The sequence below is a fragment of the Gorilla gorilla genome, chromosome 8, assembly GCF_029281585.2.
Source record: "Gorilla gorilla gorilla isolate KB3781 chromosome 8, NHGRI_mGorGor1-v2.1_pri, whole genome shotgun sequence".
NCBI lineage: Eukaryota > Metazoa > Chordata > Mammalia > Primates > Hominidae > Gorilla > Gorilla gorilla.
In genome coordinates this window covers 11,962,580-11,981,827 of record NC_073232.2, presented here as the reverse complement: position 1 = coordinate 11,981,827, position 19,248 = coordinate 11,962,580, and the positions used below count along the sequence as shown (strand labels likewise).

Genomic DNA, 19,248 nt, shown 5'->3' with positions numbered 1-19,248 from the left:
GCCTCCCAAAGTGCTGGGATCACAGACATGAGCCACCATGCCTGGGTTGAAAAGCAATTTCAAATAAATGAGTTTTATATACCTCTTACCATGACTTTAATATTGAGAAAAACAGAAATCCTGGCCTAGTTGACTTGGGACTTCTTTAGTTTTTGGAGAGTCTGGTAAGCTCCCCGCTATGAGAATGAGGAGTGCCCGGAGTCCCCACCCCGCTCAGCTTCTGTGGAAGCCTCAGCTGCCCTCATGCTCACAGGGACCCTGGAGTCTCCACCCAGCCCAGCTTCTGTGGAAGGCTCAGCCACCCTCATGCTCACGGGGTCCCGTGTCTCACTCCAATCCAAAAGGCTGGGACTGTGCATGCATGGGACACAATGCTAGGAGGCTTGGGGTTCAGCTCAAGATACTAACTTCAACCCTTGGGAATTCATGTCTGTCTCTCTTCCTCACCTTCTAAGCCCTGCCTGCTGCTTAGAGCCTGGCCTGCGATCCGCACTGGGCATTCTGAATGGGGCATGAGAGAGGCAGGAATGAAGTCTCTCCAAGAAATGCTGAATCACACACTTCATTTAAACAGGACTTGTTGGGTGATTCTTATGCGTAGTAAAATTTGAGAAACACTTTAATTGCTTCTGTATTATCGATTACTAAGTAACCTAAGCTTTTTTAAAAGACCCTAATCTTTACATAACTGTACTTGCTGACAGCCTGTGATGCCTTTCTCCCCTTCTTTCTCTTCTTTCTCGTGCTCTATGCGCCTGCTTGTCACCACATGATGGCCCCAGAGCCCCATGAAACCTGTAAAGGAGTCCAGAGGCCTAAGTTGCTTCTCTCAAAGGTCCTGCTGATTTCCTGATTAAAAGATTAAAAGAGCCGGGCGCAGTGGCTCATGCCTGTACTCCCAGCAGTTTGCAAGGCGGAGGCAGGCAGATCACCTGAGGTCAGGAGTTCGAGACCAGCTTGGACAACATGGTGAAACCCCGTCTCTACTAAAAATACAAAAATTAGCTGGGCGTGGTGATGTGTGCCTGTAATGCCAGCTACTCCGGAGGCTGAGGCAGGAGAATTGCTTGAACCCAGGAGGCAGAGGTTGCAGTGAGGCGAGGTTGTGCCATCACAGTCCAGCGTGGGAACAAGAGCGAGACTTTGTCACACACACACACACACACACACACAAAGAGTAAAAGTGAATCATTCAAAAAAGAATAGATTTGGATATTTTCTCAGAAATTTTCTCTTCCAAACCTGTAGCTGTTTACAGGTCCCCATTACATAAGGTGGCTTTTGATCACTTTCGATGCAATGTACTTTCTGATATGCGATATGGATTTAAAATAACTCACAACCAACTTATTATAAGAATGCACTCTCCTTTAGGACATGGACATTTGAGGAACCACCTCTGAGCTCAGTATTTTAGTGTGAATCTACCTTCAAATCTAAAAAGATTATTGTATATTTTTGAGCCCAAAATAGGACGAAAAGTGTTTGATTTCTTGCCATTGTTTTAGTATTCTTTTTGTCCTGGCTTAGAGCTTTATTGTGGCATAACTGGTGTACAGTAAACTGCACATCTATAAAACCTACACGGTGAGGAGTTCTGACTTATCTCCACACCAGCGAGACTTAGGCCACAGTCAGAAAAACGAGGCTCCTATCACCCCAGAGTTCTCCATCGCTCGCTCTCCGCGAGCCCCTCGCCAGGAAGAGCTACTTCCTGGCATTATAGATGTGTCTGCGTCTTCTTGAATTGTGCAACATGGAATCATACAGTGCCTGATGTTCTGCTGCCAGCTCTTCTTGCTCAGTGTGATGTGTTCGAGATTCAGCAACGCAGGATGCATCAGCAGCTGCTGCCTTTTCATTGCCGACCCATCCTCCATTGCACCGATACATCCTGATTGGTCTAGCCATTGACTTGCTGGTGGATATCTAGGTCGTTTCTAGGTGTTAGTTGTCACAAATAAAGCTACAATAAATATTAGTGTGCAAATATTTGTGTAGAAATAGACTATCATTTCTCTTTTCTTTTTCTTTTTTTTTTTTTTTTTGAGACAGGATCTTGCTCTGTTGCTCAGGCTAGAATGCAGTGGTGCAATTATAGCTCACTGCAGCCTTGACCTCCTGGGCTCAAGCAGACCTCCCAGGCTCAAGTAGTCCTCCTACCTCCACCTCCCTAGTAACTGGGACTACAGACACATGCCACCTTGCCTGGCTAACTGTTTTTTCATTTTTTTTCATAAAGACAGGATCTCCCTCTGTTGCCCAGGCTGGTCTCGAACTCCTGGGCTCAAGCAGACCTCTTGCTTTGGTCTCCCAAAGCACTGGGTTTACAGGCATGCACCACTATGCCCAGGTGCTATCATTTCTTTTACAGAAATACCTAGGAGGGAAATGATGGGGTTATATTGAAGGTATATTTTTAATTTTTAAAGAAATCGTAAACTGTTTTCCAAACTCGTTGTACCATTTTTCATTTCCACCAGCAGTATCTGAGAGTTCCAGGTGTTTTACATTCTCACCAACACTTGGTAGGGTCACCTCTTGAGATGTGTGCGTTTGTAGTGGTATCTCACACTGGCTTTCAATTGTGTCTCCCTAATTACTCTGATATTCAGCACCTTTCCATGTGCTTATTGCCATCTGTGTGTCATCTTTAGAGAAGTGTCTGTCCAAATCATTGGCCCATTTTTTTACTTGGAATATTTGTTTTCTTATGATTGAAAGTAAGACTAGTTTCTAAACTGTAGATAAGATTCCTTTGTCAAATGTATGTTTTGCAAATAATTTCTCGCAGTCTTTAGATTGAAGATTTAAAGCACTTTTGAAATTTGATGAAATTTAATTTAACATAAAAAATTTATGATGGTGTTTTGGGCATCATATTTAAGAAGTTTTTGCCTAACCCAATTCCATAGTTAATTTTTGTATATAGTGTGAGGTAAGGGTTAGTTTCTATCTTCCTTCCTTGCTTCCTCCCTCCCTCCCTCCCTTTCTTCCTTCCTCCCTTTCTTCTTTCTTTTCTTTTCTTTTTTCCCTTCCTTCCTTCCTTTTTTTTTTTTTTTTGACGGAGTCTCACTTTGTTGCCCAGGCTGGATCGTGCAGTGGCACGATCTTTGCTCACTGCAACCTCCGCCTCCCGGGTTCATGCCATTCTCCTGCCTCAGCCTCTGGAGTAGCTGGGACTACAGGAGCCCGCCACCGTGCCTGGCTAATTTTTTGTATTTTTAGTAGAGACAGGGTTTCACCATGTTAGCCAGGATGGTCTCGATCTCCTGACCTCGTGATCCACCCGCCTCGGCCTCCCAAAGTGCTGGGATTACAGGCATGAGCCACCTTGCCCAGCTTGCTTGCTTGCTTTTTCTTTCTTTCTTTCTTTCTTTCTTTCTTTCTTTCTTTCTTTCTTTCTTTCTTTCTTTCTTTCTTTCTTTTCTTTCTTTCTTTTTCTTTCTTCTTTCTTTCTTTTCTTTCTTTCTTTCTTTTCTTTCTCTCTTTCTATATGCAATGCACATACTGCCATGTTCTAGAACCATTTGTTGAAATGACTATCCTTTTTCTATCAAATGCCTTTGCATCTGTGTTAAAAATTGACTGTTTTAAGTGTGAGTCTATTTTTGTACTGTCTACCATTGATCAATGTGTCCATCCTTTCTCCAATACCACATCCCCTTGGTTATTTTAGTGTTTGTAATATGTCTTGACATAAGTTCTCCTATCTTCTTCCTCTTTCTTTTTGACTGGATCATGTTCTTTTTAAACCTATGATAATAATAGCTTTCTAAGGAAATTTGGCTGCAGTTTCAATTTATTTTGCATTACTTTTCTTTTCTTTTTTCCTTTTTTTTTTTTTTTTTTTTTGAGACGAAGTTTCACTCTTGTTGCCCAGGCTGGAGTGCAATGACATGATCTTAGCCCACCACAACCTCCGCCTCCTGAGTTCAAGCGATTCTCCTGCCTCAGCCTCCCGAGTAGCTGGTAGTACAGGCATGTGCCACCACTCCTGGCTAATTTTGTATTTTTAGTCGAGACAGGGTTTCTCCATGTTGGTCAGGCTAGTCTCGAACTCCCGACCTCGTGTGATCCACCAGCTTCAGCCTCCCAAAGTGCTGGGATTACAGGTGTGAGCCACCATGCCCAGCCCTACTTGGCATTACTTTTAATTTGTCTTTCTTCATTTATGGATTATGCCAGTAAAACAGCTTTTAATTGAATCTTAAATTCTATCTACTTTGACACACCACTATTTTATGTATCAGTCAGAAAGAAAGAAGTCTCTGATTGTAAGTTGCATCCTGAGATGGAGATGTTAAAATGTTAAACATGTATTTTATATTAATATAAAATGGCCAATGTTAGAAAATTATCACGAAAAGGAAAAATTCATCCAGATTTCATGGTCCTCAGAGAACTGGATAATTTCTTTGACTTCATGAATGAGCAGAATTTCTTTTAGTTAATTTGAATTTGTTTCTGCCTCTCTATAAAGTCTAGTACATATATCTTTACATTTAGGCAGCTGTATTAGTCCATTTTCACACTGCTAATAAAGACACACCTTTATCAGGCTGGGTAACATAAAGAAGAAGAGGTTTAATGGACTCACAGTTCCATGTGGCTGGGGAGGCCTCTCAATCATGGTGGAAGGCTAAAGGCACATCTTACATGGTGGCAGACAAGAGAAAATGAGAGCCAAATGAAAGGGGAAACCCCTTCTCAAACCATCAGATCTCATGAGACATATTCACTACCACGAGAATATTATGGGGGAAACCTCCCCGCCGTGATTCAATCGTCTCCCACCAGTTCCTCACATAACACATGGAAATTATGAGAGCTACGATTCATGAGATTTGGGTGGGGACACAGCCAAACCATATCAGCAGCAAAATACATTGATGATTCCTGGTGCCGTCTTTCGCATTTTATTTATGTTTGTTTTTTTGGTTTTTAGAAGCATCTTGATTTCCTTCCACAGTAACCAATTTGTTGAGTTTGCTATGTGTAAAATGACTTGCACAGAGGCACACACATTGCAACTGCTCTTCTCCTTAGGGGTTCATGTCTTGTAGCTCCACTGGCTTTGACTTTGGGCTGTTCCATTAACCTTTACTATGACCCCTTTTTTGCTAGGTTAATCTGCTTATCCCCTGAGAAATGTATCAGGTTTATAGTTAAGAAGACATGGGTAATTTTGTGAGGATTATAGGATTATGTTTTTGTCATATGAACAGAGCTGAAGTGTGTGGAGGCACACTCTGGGTGCAAGGCATGGTCTGCAGGATTTATGTGTGTGATCTCATTTAAGCCTCATAAGAGTCTTAAAAGGTTGGAGTTCCGGGCCCACGTGCTGAGGATCAGGGAGGTAAGTGCCTTTCAAGTGGTCATATGGTGGTGCTGGAGGGGACAGGATGGAAGCCTGCATGCTCTCTGGTTCCAGGGCCAGGTCCTCATGCCCCCTCCATCCCCCAGGCAGTTTCATCATGGACTCTGGACACAAATTATGAATCTAAGCTGGCAATTCTAGAAGAGTCATTCTGCAGCATCTCAATTCTGATAAATGAAGCTTTTATAATAAACCACAATTTCAGGCTTATCTCTATTTAAACAGAAGGTATTTGGCTGCCAATCTTTTAATCATGATCTAACTTTACTTCTTTATTTTTGTTTTTTTTTTGTGATGGAGTTTCACTCTGTCACCCAGGCTGGAGTGCAGTGGCACGATCTTGGCTCACTGCAACCTCTGCCTCCCAGGTTCAGGCAATTCTCCTGCCTCAGCCTCCTGAGTAGCTGGGATTACAGGTGTGCGCCACCATGCCTGGCTAATTTTTTTATTTTTTAATATTTTTTTTAGTAGAGATGAGGTTTCACCATGTTGGTCAGGCTGGTCTCAAACTCCTGACCTCGTGATCTGCCCACCTTGGCCTCCCAAAGTGCCGGGAATACAGGCATGAGCCACAGCGCCCGGTCCCTTCTTTTATTCTTATGGAATGGCTAAGAAAAGTATATATTTTTAATTTCTCAATATTTGGTACTTGTGGCTACTGTTATCAGCCTCAGTTCTGAAGCCAGGTGGATATTCCAGAGCTGGAAATATCCTAGCCTGTCACATCATTAGGGACACTTCCACTCTCCTGAACTGCTGTTTTTCCACATTTTCCTCCTCCTGTGTTTCCCTAGCCATGAGCTAGTGTATTGTTCACGCATATTTACCATTCGCTGAAGTCCATTTTCTCCTCCTTTCTTGAAGACTTGTTATCCAATGCTCTGAAGGCATATGACCACCATAGGTGCCAGCTCATGTGCTCATCCTTCTTCTATTAAATGCACCTTCTTATTGTGATGCTTTGACATCTTGGGGTCTGTGGACTCTGGAGGAACACCCCTCCCAGGGTTACTCATTCCTGGAGAGCAAACAATTCACCTTTCAGATGCAAACCAACCAATCCAGAGGCAATACCCCCAACCATCTCTTTCACTGGGCTCTTATGCTCCAGGGCTGCCATCCACCTGCCCTGCACCCCAATGCCAGGTGCCAGACAAGTAGGGATAGCTACTGTGTCCGGAGCCTCTGAATTGATTCAAATCAGCCAACCTGTCACTCTGTGTCTCCATTCCTTCCCAGGGAAACCACAAGGGAGGCTCCAGCCCATGTTTCCCCCCAACCCCTTCTGCCTCCTGACCTACCCTGGTGCCTCCCCAGGTACCCTCATGCCAGGCTTGGTGTACACCCTCCTCTTAGACACTGAAAGTAACAAACTACCTTTTAAATGATGGTTGTCTCCTGACATATTGGCTTCACCATGCCTAAATAAGAATAAAACGTTCATTATAAGACACTTCTCCAACAATTATTCCTTTCTTTTAGTAGGGAAATATGTGCAAACCAAACTAGAAGCATATATGTCACACATTCTGTATACTGTGGAAACATGGGTACCCTATGAACTACCAAATTCAAACAGAAACATTTAAGGCTAGAGACTGTGTGCCTCTGTATCTTATGCGTCGAAATATTTGCTTTGGGAACAAAATGGGTCCTTCTTGCTTAAGGGTTTATAAGATAATATATTCACACAAAATATTTTCCTTTAGCAGGAAGGACCTTACACAACCACGGTTTCATTATAATGAATGCACAGTATGAGTAATTTGTAAATGCAGAACAATGTTTTTCTTCAGAATCTTACATTTCAAATTTGCTGAAAAATCTCTCTCTGAAGTGGACCATTTCCCTGCGCAGATGGTGTTGCACTATGAAGAAACAAGTAGCTATCCATCATGGTGTAGGTTGAAACTCTCTTTTGTGATGCTAAGGCAATCATGTCACATAAAATCCTCCACTGAATGCTTCCCATTATACATCTGGTCAGCCAATATGTAAAGGTAATCATGGAGTCTCAGACGTTTTCTCATAATGTTTAACCCGTGTGACATTGAGCTTGAAATGATTAAATGTTCCTGGTAGTACTGGTGTGTGTGTGTATGAGTGTATATGTGTGTGTGAAAGAGAGAGACAGAGAGGAGTCTAATGTTATCACAGAAGGCCCATCATGGTGCTACTCAAACGAAAGATTCATTTTCAGTTCCTCTTCTCACTAGAAAGTGATTTCCTGGTAAAAGTGAGCCTAAAACACCACCCTCATTGCCATGGTAGAGAGATGAAAACAAACCGCCTACGGGGAACACAGGACAAGTATGCCCGGGTTAGAGAAGCATAATTCCAAAACTACTCAGGGCCGGCAGGGGAGTTACACAGCTCAGCATTCATCCCTGGATATGCAGACCATACCTTGAATAAGTTTATAAGCAACAATTAAATGTTGAAATAAAGATCTTGAAAGGAGAAGCAGATATTTCAGGGTGGATGAGGTCTGAGAATTGAGTGGGGTTTAGACAAAAATGTCATCAGCAGAGAGCATTCCTGGCTGATCCAAAGAGAAAGGTTCTCACTGATCTTTTTCTGAGAGAAACAGAGTGAATGGGATCAGAATCTACTTAATATCTTTATAGCTCATATTCTATTGACTACTAGGAAACAATTGTTCCATTATAGTTGTTGTTTTCATGCAGCTTAACTTAAATGAATTGCTTTGAAAATACTGGGTTGACATTATCTAGCAGTGTAGGATGTGGTGTCAAGGAATATAAAACATCAGGTTAAAAACTACCTTAAGAAATTGGTCTTTACGATTCCTGACTGAGGGTGTTGTGGTACATGAGGTGATATGGTTTGGCTCTGTGTCCCCACCCAAATCTCACCTGGAATTGCAATAATCCCCATGTGTCATGGGAGGGACCTGGTGGGAGGTAATTGAAAAATGGGGGAGGGTTCTTTCCCGTGCTGTTCTCGTGACAGTAAGTCTCACGAGATCTGATGGTTTTATAAAGGGGACGTCCCCCGCACATGCTCTCTTGCCTGCCGCCACATAAGACATGACTTTGCTCCTCATTCAGCTTCCGCCATGATTCTGAGGCCTCCCCAGCGACGTGGAACTGTAAGTCCATTTAACCTCTTTGCTTTATACATTACCCAGTCTTGGGTCTGTCTTTGTTAGCAGTGTGAGAGCAGACGAATACATAAGGATACTGCTTTATTTTTCACAACCATCGTTACTCAGTCCTAAGTGTTTCTCTTCCTCGAATGAAGACAACGTTTGCTTTGGAGAGGAAATGAATTAATGACGACTCCGAGCTCTTGGAATGAGCTCCGTGAGATGATGCTGAATCCTGATGAATATCTTTTGGTGCTGGGAGTTCTCTCTGGATATGAGGTCCCTATGTTTATAGATAAATTAGGCCCATAAATACTGAGGTGGAAGGAAAGGAAAAGTCCCCCTACAGATGTGTAAATGAATGACTTGACTCAAACTGTTTTTTAAAATTTTTTTTAAAAAAAAGACGTTCCAAGACATAGGAGCAATCAATGTTACTGTTAAAGGAGGGGGCAGGCTTCAATGTTATCGTGAAGGACACTGGAATGCTGCTGTTTATTAATTTTGGGTTGTTTTACTTTTGTGGAAGGGGAAGTTGAGATAGTTGGCATGCAAAGCACATGTTGTCAGCTTTAGCTATTTTAATCGCAGTGAGAAATGGAATTAACTTCTGAACCAAAACCACTGGAGAATAATTAGGGTCACTATTTTTCCTGAATCATGGATTTCCTAATCTTCAGAAGACTCAGGCATTTTGACTCTTTTGACTACTTCAGTTTCCTCAAATTTTCTTATTAAAACTATTTAAAATAATATAGCAATAAAGAGGAACTTCCAACAATACCTCTTCACTGTATCTCAGCGTCTACTTTGTTGAACAAGAATACCATGAATGTCTGACCTTTACATCGTTGAAACTTTTTTCTAAAAATCAGTCATGCTTGATCCAGAGGATAATTTATATCCTTAAAGTCTCCTTTCACAAGAGTTCTGTGGGTGCACTGAGGAACACAAGGCTTTATCTATTATATAAGGTAAAAGAATGTCCACGAACAACCTTTTGTTCTCCCAAGTTGGTCACCTTTACTAATTACATCCAGCAAGTCCTGGGCAGATCCTAATATGACATAACTTAGAATCCTATTGGTCAGTCTGGGGATCTTCTCCTAAAGAAGTTTGGTACTGGCAAATACTAGGTCTCAGTAACATGATCCCAATGTGAGCATTGTCTCTTGTACTGACATTTCTATTTTACTGATTTTTTTTTTGTAAGTGTTGTGCTGTGTGCCAGGCACCATGCCAAGCCCTTTAGCATTTCTAATTTACGTAATCATCCTAATAACCTCATGAGGAAAGTGCCATAGTGTTCCCACTCACTGGACAAGGACACTGAGAGAGATGCCATCTGCCTATTTGTCCATGGTACCAAGGCCAGGGGCTGGCAGGGCTGTGCCTCCCTGGGCTCGTGGGCCATGGGCTGCAGCACTGCCTCTGCTGTTATTCTTAAGGACCTCTTGATATGCAGTCAGTTTTCTATTTCTTTTTTTTTTTTTTTTTGGTTTGTTTGTTTTTGAGACGGAGTCTCACTCTGTCGCCCAGGCTGGAGTGTAGTGACATGATCATGGCTCACTGCAACCTCCACCTCCTGGGTTCAAGCGATTCTCCTGTCTCAGCCTCCCGGGTAGCTGGAACTACAGGCACACACCACCACACCTGGCTAATTTTTGCATTTTTAATAGAGACGGGGTTTCAGCATGTTGGCCAGGCTGGTCTCGAACTCCCGACCTCAAGTGATGCGCCTGCCTCGGCCTCCCAGAGTGCCAGGATTACAGGTGTGAGCCACCTGCCTGATCTGGTTTTATATTTCTAAATGTAATAGAACGTAATTTCTGGATAAAGAGTTTGGGCTGTTGAGCCAGATTTGGGTCTGAATTGAGCTCAGCTGCTTATTAGCTGGGCGAAGTTCAGAAACATGGTCACTTTCCTTTGAGTCTTTGTCTTATCTGTGACATAAAAATAAGTCAACCTGTAGGGATAAGGACATAATTAGAAAAAAATACACCAAACACTACGGATGGCACCTGACTCTTCGTAGCACTTGGTAGGACCTATTTAATAATGATCGATTAAATATTAATAATAAGGCAAAAAGGGATAGAAAAAGCGTGGCTACAAACAAGAGATCTGGAAATCACCACCCCATCCACAAATAATTGGGTCAATAATTGAATGCTGTTTTGTTTTCCAATCCTACCAGCTTCAATAAATATAGACTGCCGTATCTCTCTGCATCAGACATGTCCATCCTTTGGTTGAGCGAGACACAGGGTGAGTGGGTCTTACTGCATTTACTTTTCCCCCCTATAACATGTAATCGGTCTCTTGTTTTCTCGAATTGATCAGTTTCAGAATGGCTTCCAAGATATTCATGGAATAACAAACTATTTATTGGTGGCAGAAATATCGTATCTTCACCCTTCAATGGGCTCAAAGGAAAAAACACCTGCTCCTTAAGTCTCCATGGGCTCAGCTCTTGATCACCGTCTTCTTGAACAACAGTCCCATCTGTGTGGCTGTCCTGATGTTGTATTTTATATTTTATTAAAATACACAGGTGATACGCACTCGCAGGTGCATACATGTCCTATCCTGGTTTGTGATTTTTCTGTCCAAGATGGTGGCTGTTGTACCCTTGCCTTTCTGAAGTCACCAGCACACAGCCTCGGTGCCAGTGGTCATCAGCCGTGTTATCAGCTTTCAGGTATGAATTGCCATCACTTTATTGTTTTCCTACTTGGCATGCTTTTTTTTTTCAATAGTTTTTGGGGTACAGGTAGTTTTGTTTACACATTTTTTAGTGGAGATTCCTGAGATTTTAGTGCACCTGTCACCCAAGCAGTGTACACTGTACCCAATGTGTAGTCTTTTATCCCTCAGACCCCAACCTTCCCCCCGCGGAGTCCCCAAAGTCCATCATATCATTCTTATGTCTTTGCATCCTCATAGCTTAGCCCCCACTTATAAGGGACAGCATACGATATTTGGTTTTCCATTCCTGAGTTACTTTACTTAGAATAATGGCTTCCAGCTCCATCTGAGTTGCTGCAAAAGACATTATTTTATTCCATTTAATGGCTGATAATATTCCACAGTGTATATATACCACATTTTCTGCATCCACTCATTGGTCGACGGGCACTTAGGTTGGTTCTGTATCTTTGCTATTGTGAATTGTGCTGCCATAAACATGCATGTGCAAGTGTCTTTTTCATAGAATGACTTCTTTTCCTTTGGGTAGATACCCAGCAGTAAGATTGCTGGATAGAATGGTAGTTCTACTTTTAGTTCTTTAAGAAATCTCCATACTGTTTTCCATTGTAGTTGTATTAATTTACATTCCCACCAGCATGTAAAGGTGTTCCTTCTTCACCATATCCATGACAACATCCATTGTTTTTTGACATTTTAATCATGGCCATTCTTGCGGGAGTCACATGGTATCTCACTGTGGCTTTGATTTTCATTTTCCTGATGATTAGGGATGTTGAGCATTTTTAATGTGTTTATTGGCTGTATATCTTCTTTTGAGAAATGTCTATTCATGTCTTTTGCCCACTTTTTGATGGAATTATTTGTTTTTTTCTTATTTGTTTGAGTACCTTGTAGATTCTGGATACTAGTCCTTCGTTGGATGCTTAGTTTGTGAATATTTTGTGGGTTTATTCTGCTGATGATGTCTTTTGCTGTGCAGAAGCTTTTTAGTTTAATTAGGTTTCATTTGTTTACTTGTGTTTTTGTTATATGTGCTTTTGGGGTCTTAGTCATGAATTCTTAGCCTAAGCCAATGTCCAGAAGAGTTTTATGATGTTATCGTCTAGAATTTTTGTGGTTTCAGATCTTAGATTTAAGTCTTTGATAAACGTTGAGCTGATTTTTGTAGAATTGGAGAGATGGGGACCCAGTTTCATTCTTCCACATGTTTGCTGTCACTTCTGATACGCATGCAGCAATTTGAATTGACACTGTACATTAACCAGTAAGGTAAGTGTTTCTGTTTCTATTTATTCTAAAACTTCACATTGATGGTTAAGAAGGGAAGCAATAGGTCACATTTTAAGCTAAGAAGCCCTTTTTTCATATTTTTAAATAATTAAATAGCATGATCACTGTTGAAAACAATCACTTAGGTTTTAATTTATTTAAAATACTGATATGAATGTGCAATACCTCTTCACTGTTCTGTATTTGGACATAAAAGCAAAGCCTAGTAAACTTGATGTGTTTGTCCTAATGGGAAACATGACATTCTTTTAGGATCAACTATAACAATCTATAATTTAAATATTGTTAATGTAATATAATGGGCATGTACAGCCAACTAAAATCTGGCAGCAAGAAGGAAATCTCTCTCTCTCTCTCTCTGTGCTCCTTTATTTCAATTGTTTTTGATATTTAAAAACCAGCTTGAAGGAGAGATTCTCAAACAGTTTAGATTCTGGAAACAAAACTCAGGATAAGCAAGACATTCCTAAGATAACTAGTTTGTCTTGAATGAACATCTCTCAAACTATTTCTGAGGCCTTCGCTTAACGTGATAACAGCAGTGGATCCCACCCTGAGTAATGCAGGCACCCCTCACTCTGCATCATGCAGGGGATTGAACTAAAAGCAGTCAGTGTTTGTTTTTTTAAATGAATTAAACCTTGGCCTATCATTTCTCGAAACTGCCAGGTTATATGGATAATGTGTTGATAATTTGCTCTACAATCAAAAGTAAATATTTTCTTCTAGAAGAAACAAAGCAGAAATATGACTGCATGTTTCAAATCTAAGATTAAAGCAGCTTGAGAGTTTTAAGAATGGTATTTAATTATTTGTGGCATTCTGTTGACATTTAAAAAAATAAATTTAAAGCAGTTGATGTTGGGGGCAGCTAAATGCAGACTGTGACAATTATTTTCAGTTTACATGGCCTTTTTGATATTGTATTTCTAACGGACATTGACAGACATCTTTGCCTGCACATGTTTTAGAGGTGAATAAATATTTAGTTCAATCTGATCACTGCCAGTTTTCTGATTTTGAGCCTCTTAAAATGAGGATTTATTTATACTAAATCCAATATTGTCCTTGGGAAGCAATATTTTACAAGCAAATAGATTAATGAACAGACTATGAGTTAGTACCTAGCTGAGTATGGTCAAGCCAGTTTGAAGATGTTAGTCTCCAAACTCTGGCAATCCCATTTGGTTTACCATTTAAATTAATACATTGTACCAATGGTGGGACTGAGGGTCTATCTCAACGGGGGCATGCACAGGAGAATAAGGAGATGGCATGGATTAATGTTTCTGTTTTTTCTTTTTTTCCAAAACATACTTTCAAGATGAGCTCTGATTTTGCTCTGACAGCCTGGGGATGAGGAGCAAGTTGACAAAATGCTGCAACTTCTGAGGAGGAAAAATAAATCTTACCTAGGAAAGCCTTAGCTTCCCTTAAATAAGGCAGAAGAATTGAGAGTGATCTGCAACACTGGTTGTGGTATGGTGGTCATTGCATGGCATTAATTATCATAGGTAGATGAGTTATTTTATTTGTTAAGTTGAATTTATTTGTGTAGTCTAGTCTAAATGAGCGAAAATGCTCAATGTGTCATTTTACTCTGAGCTATACCAGTTCTTTCTTTAACTGGACCTTTGAGTATTACATCTGCTCTCCTATTAAGTTGCTGCAAAAGTAATTGCAGTTTTGCAGTTATTTTTACACCAACCTAATATCTACTCTCCAATCACAAGTGCCACCACAGGGGTGTGCTGTGTATATCCTCACTGGGATGAGTGAGACCCCGGAGCAGCATCTTACAAGGAACCCTTTTAGGATCCTCACATGAAATCCTCCCCTTTTTCCTTCTCCCTCTATTCTCTGAGGCCCCGGTCACCATCTGTTACACTACACATTTATTTCCTGATTGTCTCCTCTCACCCCTACAGCCTGCACTGTCCAGTAGGGCTGGGATGGTTGTTTTGTTTTGTATTTTTTCCACTGGTTTTTAATGAATACCTTGGACAGTGCCTGACACCTGGCATGAATTCTATATGTATTTTTGGAATGAAGTTCATGAATTACTCAGCATAAAAAGCAGGAATGGAGACACTGGTTCCCTGCAGAGGACTTGCAGAATAGTGAGTTTCTTGACTATTTTTGAATTTCACAGACCAGTAACATTTTCAACATTTTGGAGAATGACAGAGGCTCATAAATTTCAATTTGGCTAATAAGGATTTTAAAGCAAACAAACAAAGCTATTATCTGATATTACCATAATTTCATAAAAGAGTTTTAAAATCGGTGCCAGGAAATGCCTGTATTTCTGGAATCGGGTGGTGTGCTTGTGTGTGTGTGAGGTACATGCATGGTGTATCTGCTTAAGCAAAGGCAACGTCTTACTTTTGAACACTATAATTCCATTATTCTGGATGTTGCTCTGAGGGTGTTTGTAGATGAGATTTACATATAAATCCCTGCACTTTGAGTAAAGTAGGTCTCCCTTCCTAATGTGGGCAGGCCTCATCCAAGCGGTTGAGGGCCAGAAGAGAACAAAGGCTGGCCTCCCCTGAACTGCCAGTATTCTGTGGCAGATGGCACTTGGATTTGAACCTCAGTCTCCTCTGGGTCTGTGGCTTGCCACCCACCCCGCAGGTTTTGGACCTGCTAAGCATCCAGGATCTCCTGATACAATTCGTTAATATCTCTCTCTCCTTCCCTCCCTCTCTGTAGGCATCTTGTTCGCCTGTTTCTCTGCAGAAGACTGACTAGTGCATTGGCCTGGGCAGTACTTAGCGGGTTGGGAGTGGGCGGGAATGGTGTGCGTTTTGAGTGTGGTGGTATGGGTGTGATGATACAGTTGAAGCGGAGGGGAACTTACGATCCAGCTGCCCGGGATTCAAGTGTCCACCTCCTGTTTATTAGCTGGGTGAGCGTGGGCGGCTCACATAACCAGCCTGGAGGCAGGCTGTGTAAAATGTCACAGACCTGCCACATCAGTGGGAAAAGATGACTGAATAGAAACACCATTGGTAGGGTGACTGGGGAAAGGCCTGCCTGATTTTGTTCTTGAGAAATCAGGAGAGATGACTGAAGTCATGATATCATTGTTATGTCATGACTATGTCACAAATGTGAGCATTTATGGTCCCAAACACTGCTTTCACAAATTTAACCTTATATACAAGGGCTTCATAGACTGAACGCTAAATTACCTCATTTGAACTTGCCTGAACTCACATAACTCTCACTGGATAAAGGTAAGTTTCATAATTCATACCTGAGATATTTTTGATAGTTTTTAAAATAAAAATCTTTCATGACTGAGTGTGTTTGTCTGTTCTTGCATTGGTACAAGGAAATACCTAAGATTGAGTGATTCATAAAGAAAAGAAGTTTAATTGGCTCAGGGCTCTGCAGGCTGTACAGGTAGGATGGCACCAGCATATGCTTAGCGTCTCGGGAGACTCGGGGAGCTTTCAGTCATGGCAGAAGGTGAAGGGGGAGTCGGCCTCTCACCTGGCCAGAGCGGGAACAAGAAAGGAAGAGTAGGGGAGGTGCCACACTCTTAAACAACCAGATCTCACATGAACTCAGAGTGAGAACTCACTTATTACTGTGAGGAGGGCACCAAGCCATTCATGAGGGATCTGTCCCCATGACCCAGACACCTCTTCCCATGTTTCATCTCCAACATTAGGAATCGCATTTCAACATGAGACTTGGAGGGGACAAACAGCCAACCCATATCAGTGAGTGCTTGAAATGTTACAATATATTCTTTTTTCTTTTCCTGTTTTTTTTTTTTTTTTTGGCAGGGTCTTGCTCTGTCACCCAGGCTGGAGTGTAGTGGTGTGAATATGGTTCACTGCAGCCTTGACCTCCTAGGCTTAAGCAATTCCCCCAACAAGTAGCTAAAACTACAGCCATGCATCACCATGCCCAGCTAATTTTTTATTTTTTTGTAGAGATGGGATCTTGCTATGTTGTCCAGGCTGGTCTCAAGCTCCCGGCCTCAAGCAATTCTCCCTTCTTGGCCTCCCAAAGTCCTGGGATTATAAGCATGAGCCACCACACCGAGCCTTAGATGATTGATGTATGTTAAGAAATTAGTATTATTGACATAAAAAACCAAGCAACCTGATTAAAAATGAGCAAAGGATCTGAGTGGACATTTCTCCAAGGAAGATATACAAATGGCCAACAAGCACATGCTCAATAAGAAAACGCAAATCAAAATCAAAGTAAGATACCACTCTGCACCCGTCAGGAAGGCTACTATAAAAGCAAACAGAAACACACTCTAGGAAATACCAAGTGTTGGAGACCTTGTACGTTGCCAGTGAGGATGTAAAATGGTGCGGCCACTATGGAAAACACTATGGTGGCCTTTCAAGAAATTAAACGTAGTCCAACCACATGGTCCAGCAGTTCTTCTAGGCATGTACTCAAAAAAGGGTAAAATCGGGGCCTCAAACAGGCATCTGTATATCCATGTCCATATCAGCGTTATTCACAGTAGCTAAAATGTAGAAACAACCCAAGTGTGTTGAAGGATGAATGGTTCCATGCAACATATACACACGACGGAATATTACTCAGCATTGAAAAGAAGAAAACTCTGGGCCAGGCGCGGTGGCTCATGCCTGTAATCCCAGCACTTTGGAAGGCCGAGGTGGGTGGATCGTGAGGTCAGGAGATCGAGACCATCCTGGCTAACACAGTGAAACCCCGTCTCTACTAAAAATACAAAAAAATTAGCCGGGTGTGGTGGCGGGCGACTGTAGTCTCAGCTAATTGGGAGGCTGCGGCAGGAGAATGGAGTGAACCTGGGAGGCGGAGCTTGCAGTGAGCCGAGATTGAGCCACTGCACTCCAGCCTGGGCGACAGAGCAAGACTCCGTCTCAAAAAAACAAAAAAGAAAAAAAAGAAGGAAACTCTGGCTCGTGCCATGCTATGGATGAACCCTGGGGGCAGTGTGCTAAATAAAATAAACCACACACAAAAACACACTGGATGAGTCCACTTATATGAGGTATCCAGAGTAGCCAAAATCACAGAGACAGAAAGTAGAATGGTGGCTGCCAGGGGCCAGTGGGAGGAGGAATGGGGAGGGAGTTAGTCTTTAATGGGTAGAAATTTTTGCAAGATGAAAAGAGTTATGGAGATAGATGGTAATGTCTGCACAACAGAGTGAATGCACCTGTTGCCATAGAAACAAACACTTAAATATGGTTAACATGGGAAATTTTATGTTATGTATATGTTACCACTATAAAAAATAAATCAGCTTTGTTTCTTTCCATCTTAGCTTTCTTGTCCTGGTTTGGTAAATTTTTTTTTTTTTTCCCTAGGTTACGTCAACTTTATAATTTTGGTTCCTGAAAGCAAGTAGCATTTTTACATAAATTCACTGCACAATACTATTTCCTAATTTAGTAGATAATCATCTCTGCTAATATTACAAATATTTATTTGGGACTTTTTTCTGGAAGTTTCAAAATCACAGATTGAAGTTGGGTTCATAGCCACTGAAAGATAATTGGCTTGGTCAAAGTTTGAGGAAGGAGAAGTTTTGCATGTTAGCACTCTGTGGAATTAGGGTTTGAACAGGGAATTTTAGGCTCTGCACGAACCCCAAATGTCCCTAAATGGTGAGATGCATGAGGGTTCTCTGATTTAATCTCATATGCCAAGTGATGGCCTCTGGTACTTCAAAATTAATATTTGGCAAATAAATAATTGACTGTCCTTACAAAGTCACTTCTAGGTGGATTAATCATGAAGACATATTCAATTTATTCTTCAAAAGATTGGCTGAACTCATGTGAAGCCAGGTTCTGTGCTACAAATTGGCGTTACAAAGGCAATTAACGCACACTTGGACTCTGACTTAGTTTGACGCATGGTGTAGACAGACTCAGGACAGAAACTCTTCCTCTTTTTCAGAGAGGAGCAGCAAAGATTCAGACAAGATCTCTCGCAGAAGGCACAGGCACAGAAGCGCTAGAATCGTTCTGCAACTTGCTTCCCTTTGGTCTCCTTTCTGGTGGCTTTAGCTAAAAGAGCTTTGTGTCCTTAGCTGTAAATCAGCTCCAGAAAGCTCTGAGTCTTGTTTAAAGAACAGCATTGTGAACCGTTGTTCTCTGAGAGTTATATGTAATTTAAAGTAAATTTACACGGAAGCTTAAATGTCACTGTTTGAATTAAGAGATAGGCATTTAAAAGAAAGTCAAATTGAAATCATGGCTCAACAAATGGTTGAAATACAGTCACTGACAAGCCGTTGTGTCCATTACTGTGAACTCCAATCCAAGTAGACAATGGAAGATTACCTCTTTTTGAAAACTTACATAAGGACACTTTTAACTCTAATGAGTTCATGAATTTCTTTGACATTCTAACCTGCTGGCACCCTTCTTCTAGCCTCAGAAGGGTTGCTCTGTCAATGAGAATCCTCAACTGGGAGAAGAAAAAGTGCAGCTTCTCTGTCTTAAGAAGAAATAGCAGGCCAGGTGCAGTGGCTCATGCTTGTAATCCCGGCACTTTGGAGGCTGAGGCAGGTGGATCACGAGGTCAGGAGATCGAGACCATCCTGGCTAACACGGTGAAACCCCATCTTTACTAAAAATACAAAAAATTAGCCGGGCGTGGCAGCGGGCTCCTGTAGTCCCAGCTACTCGGGAGGCTGAGGCAGGAGAATGGTGTGAACCCGTGAGGCGGGGCTTGCAGTGAGCCAAGATCACACCACTGGACTCAAGCCTGGGCAACAGAG

The 19,248-nt window shown here is 41.7% G+C and overlaps 1 long non-coding RNA gene across 1 annotated transcript; it reads right to left on the bottom strand.

Moving 5' to 3' along the window:
* Positions 1–693: 693 nt before the first annotated feature.
* Positions 694–15,521, bottom strand: LOC129524900 (uncharacterized). Its single transcript, XR_008668861.1, has 4 exons — positions 15,355–15,521; positions 6,758–6,801; positions 6,208–6,398; positions 694–795 (listed from the first exon to the last, which is right to left on the bottom strand). It is a non-coding gene; the product is annotated as an uncharacterized lncRNA (long non-coding RNA).
* Positions 15,522–19,248: the final 3,727 nt, after the last annotated feature.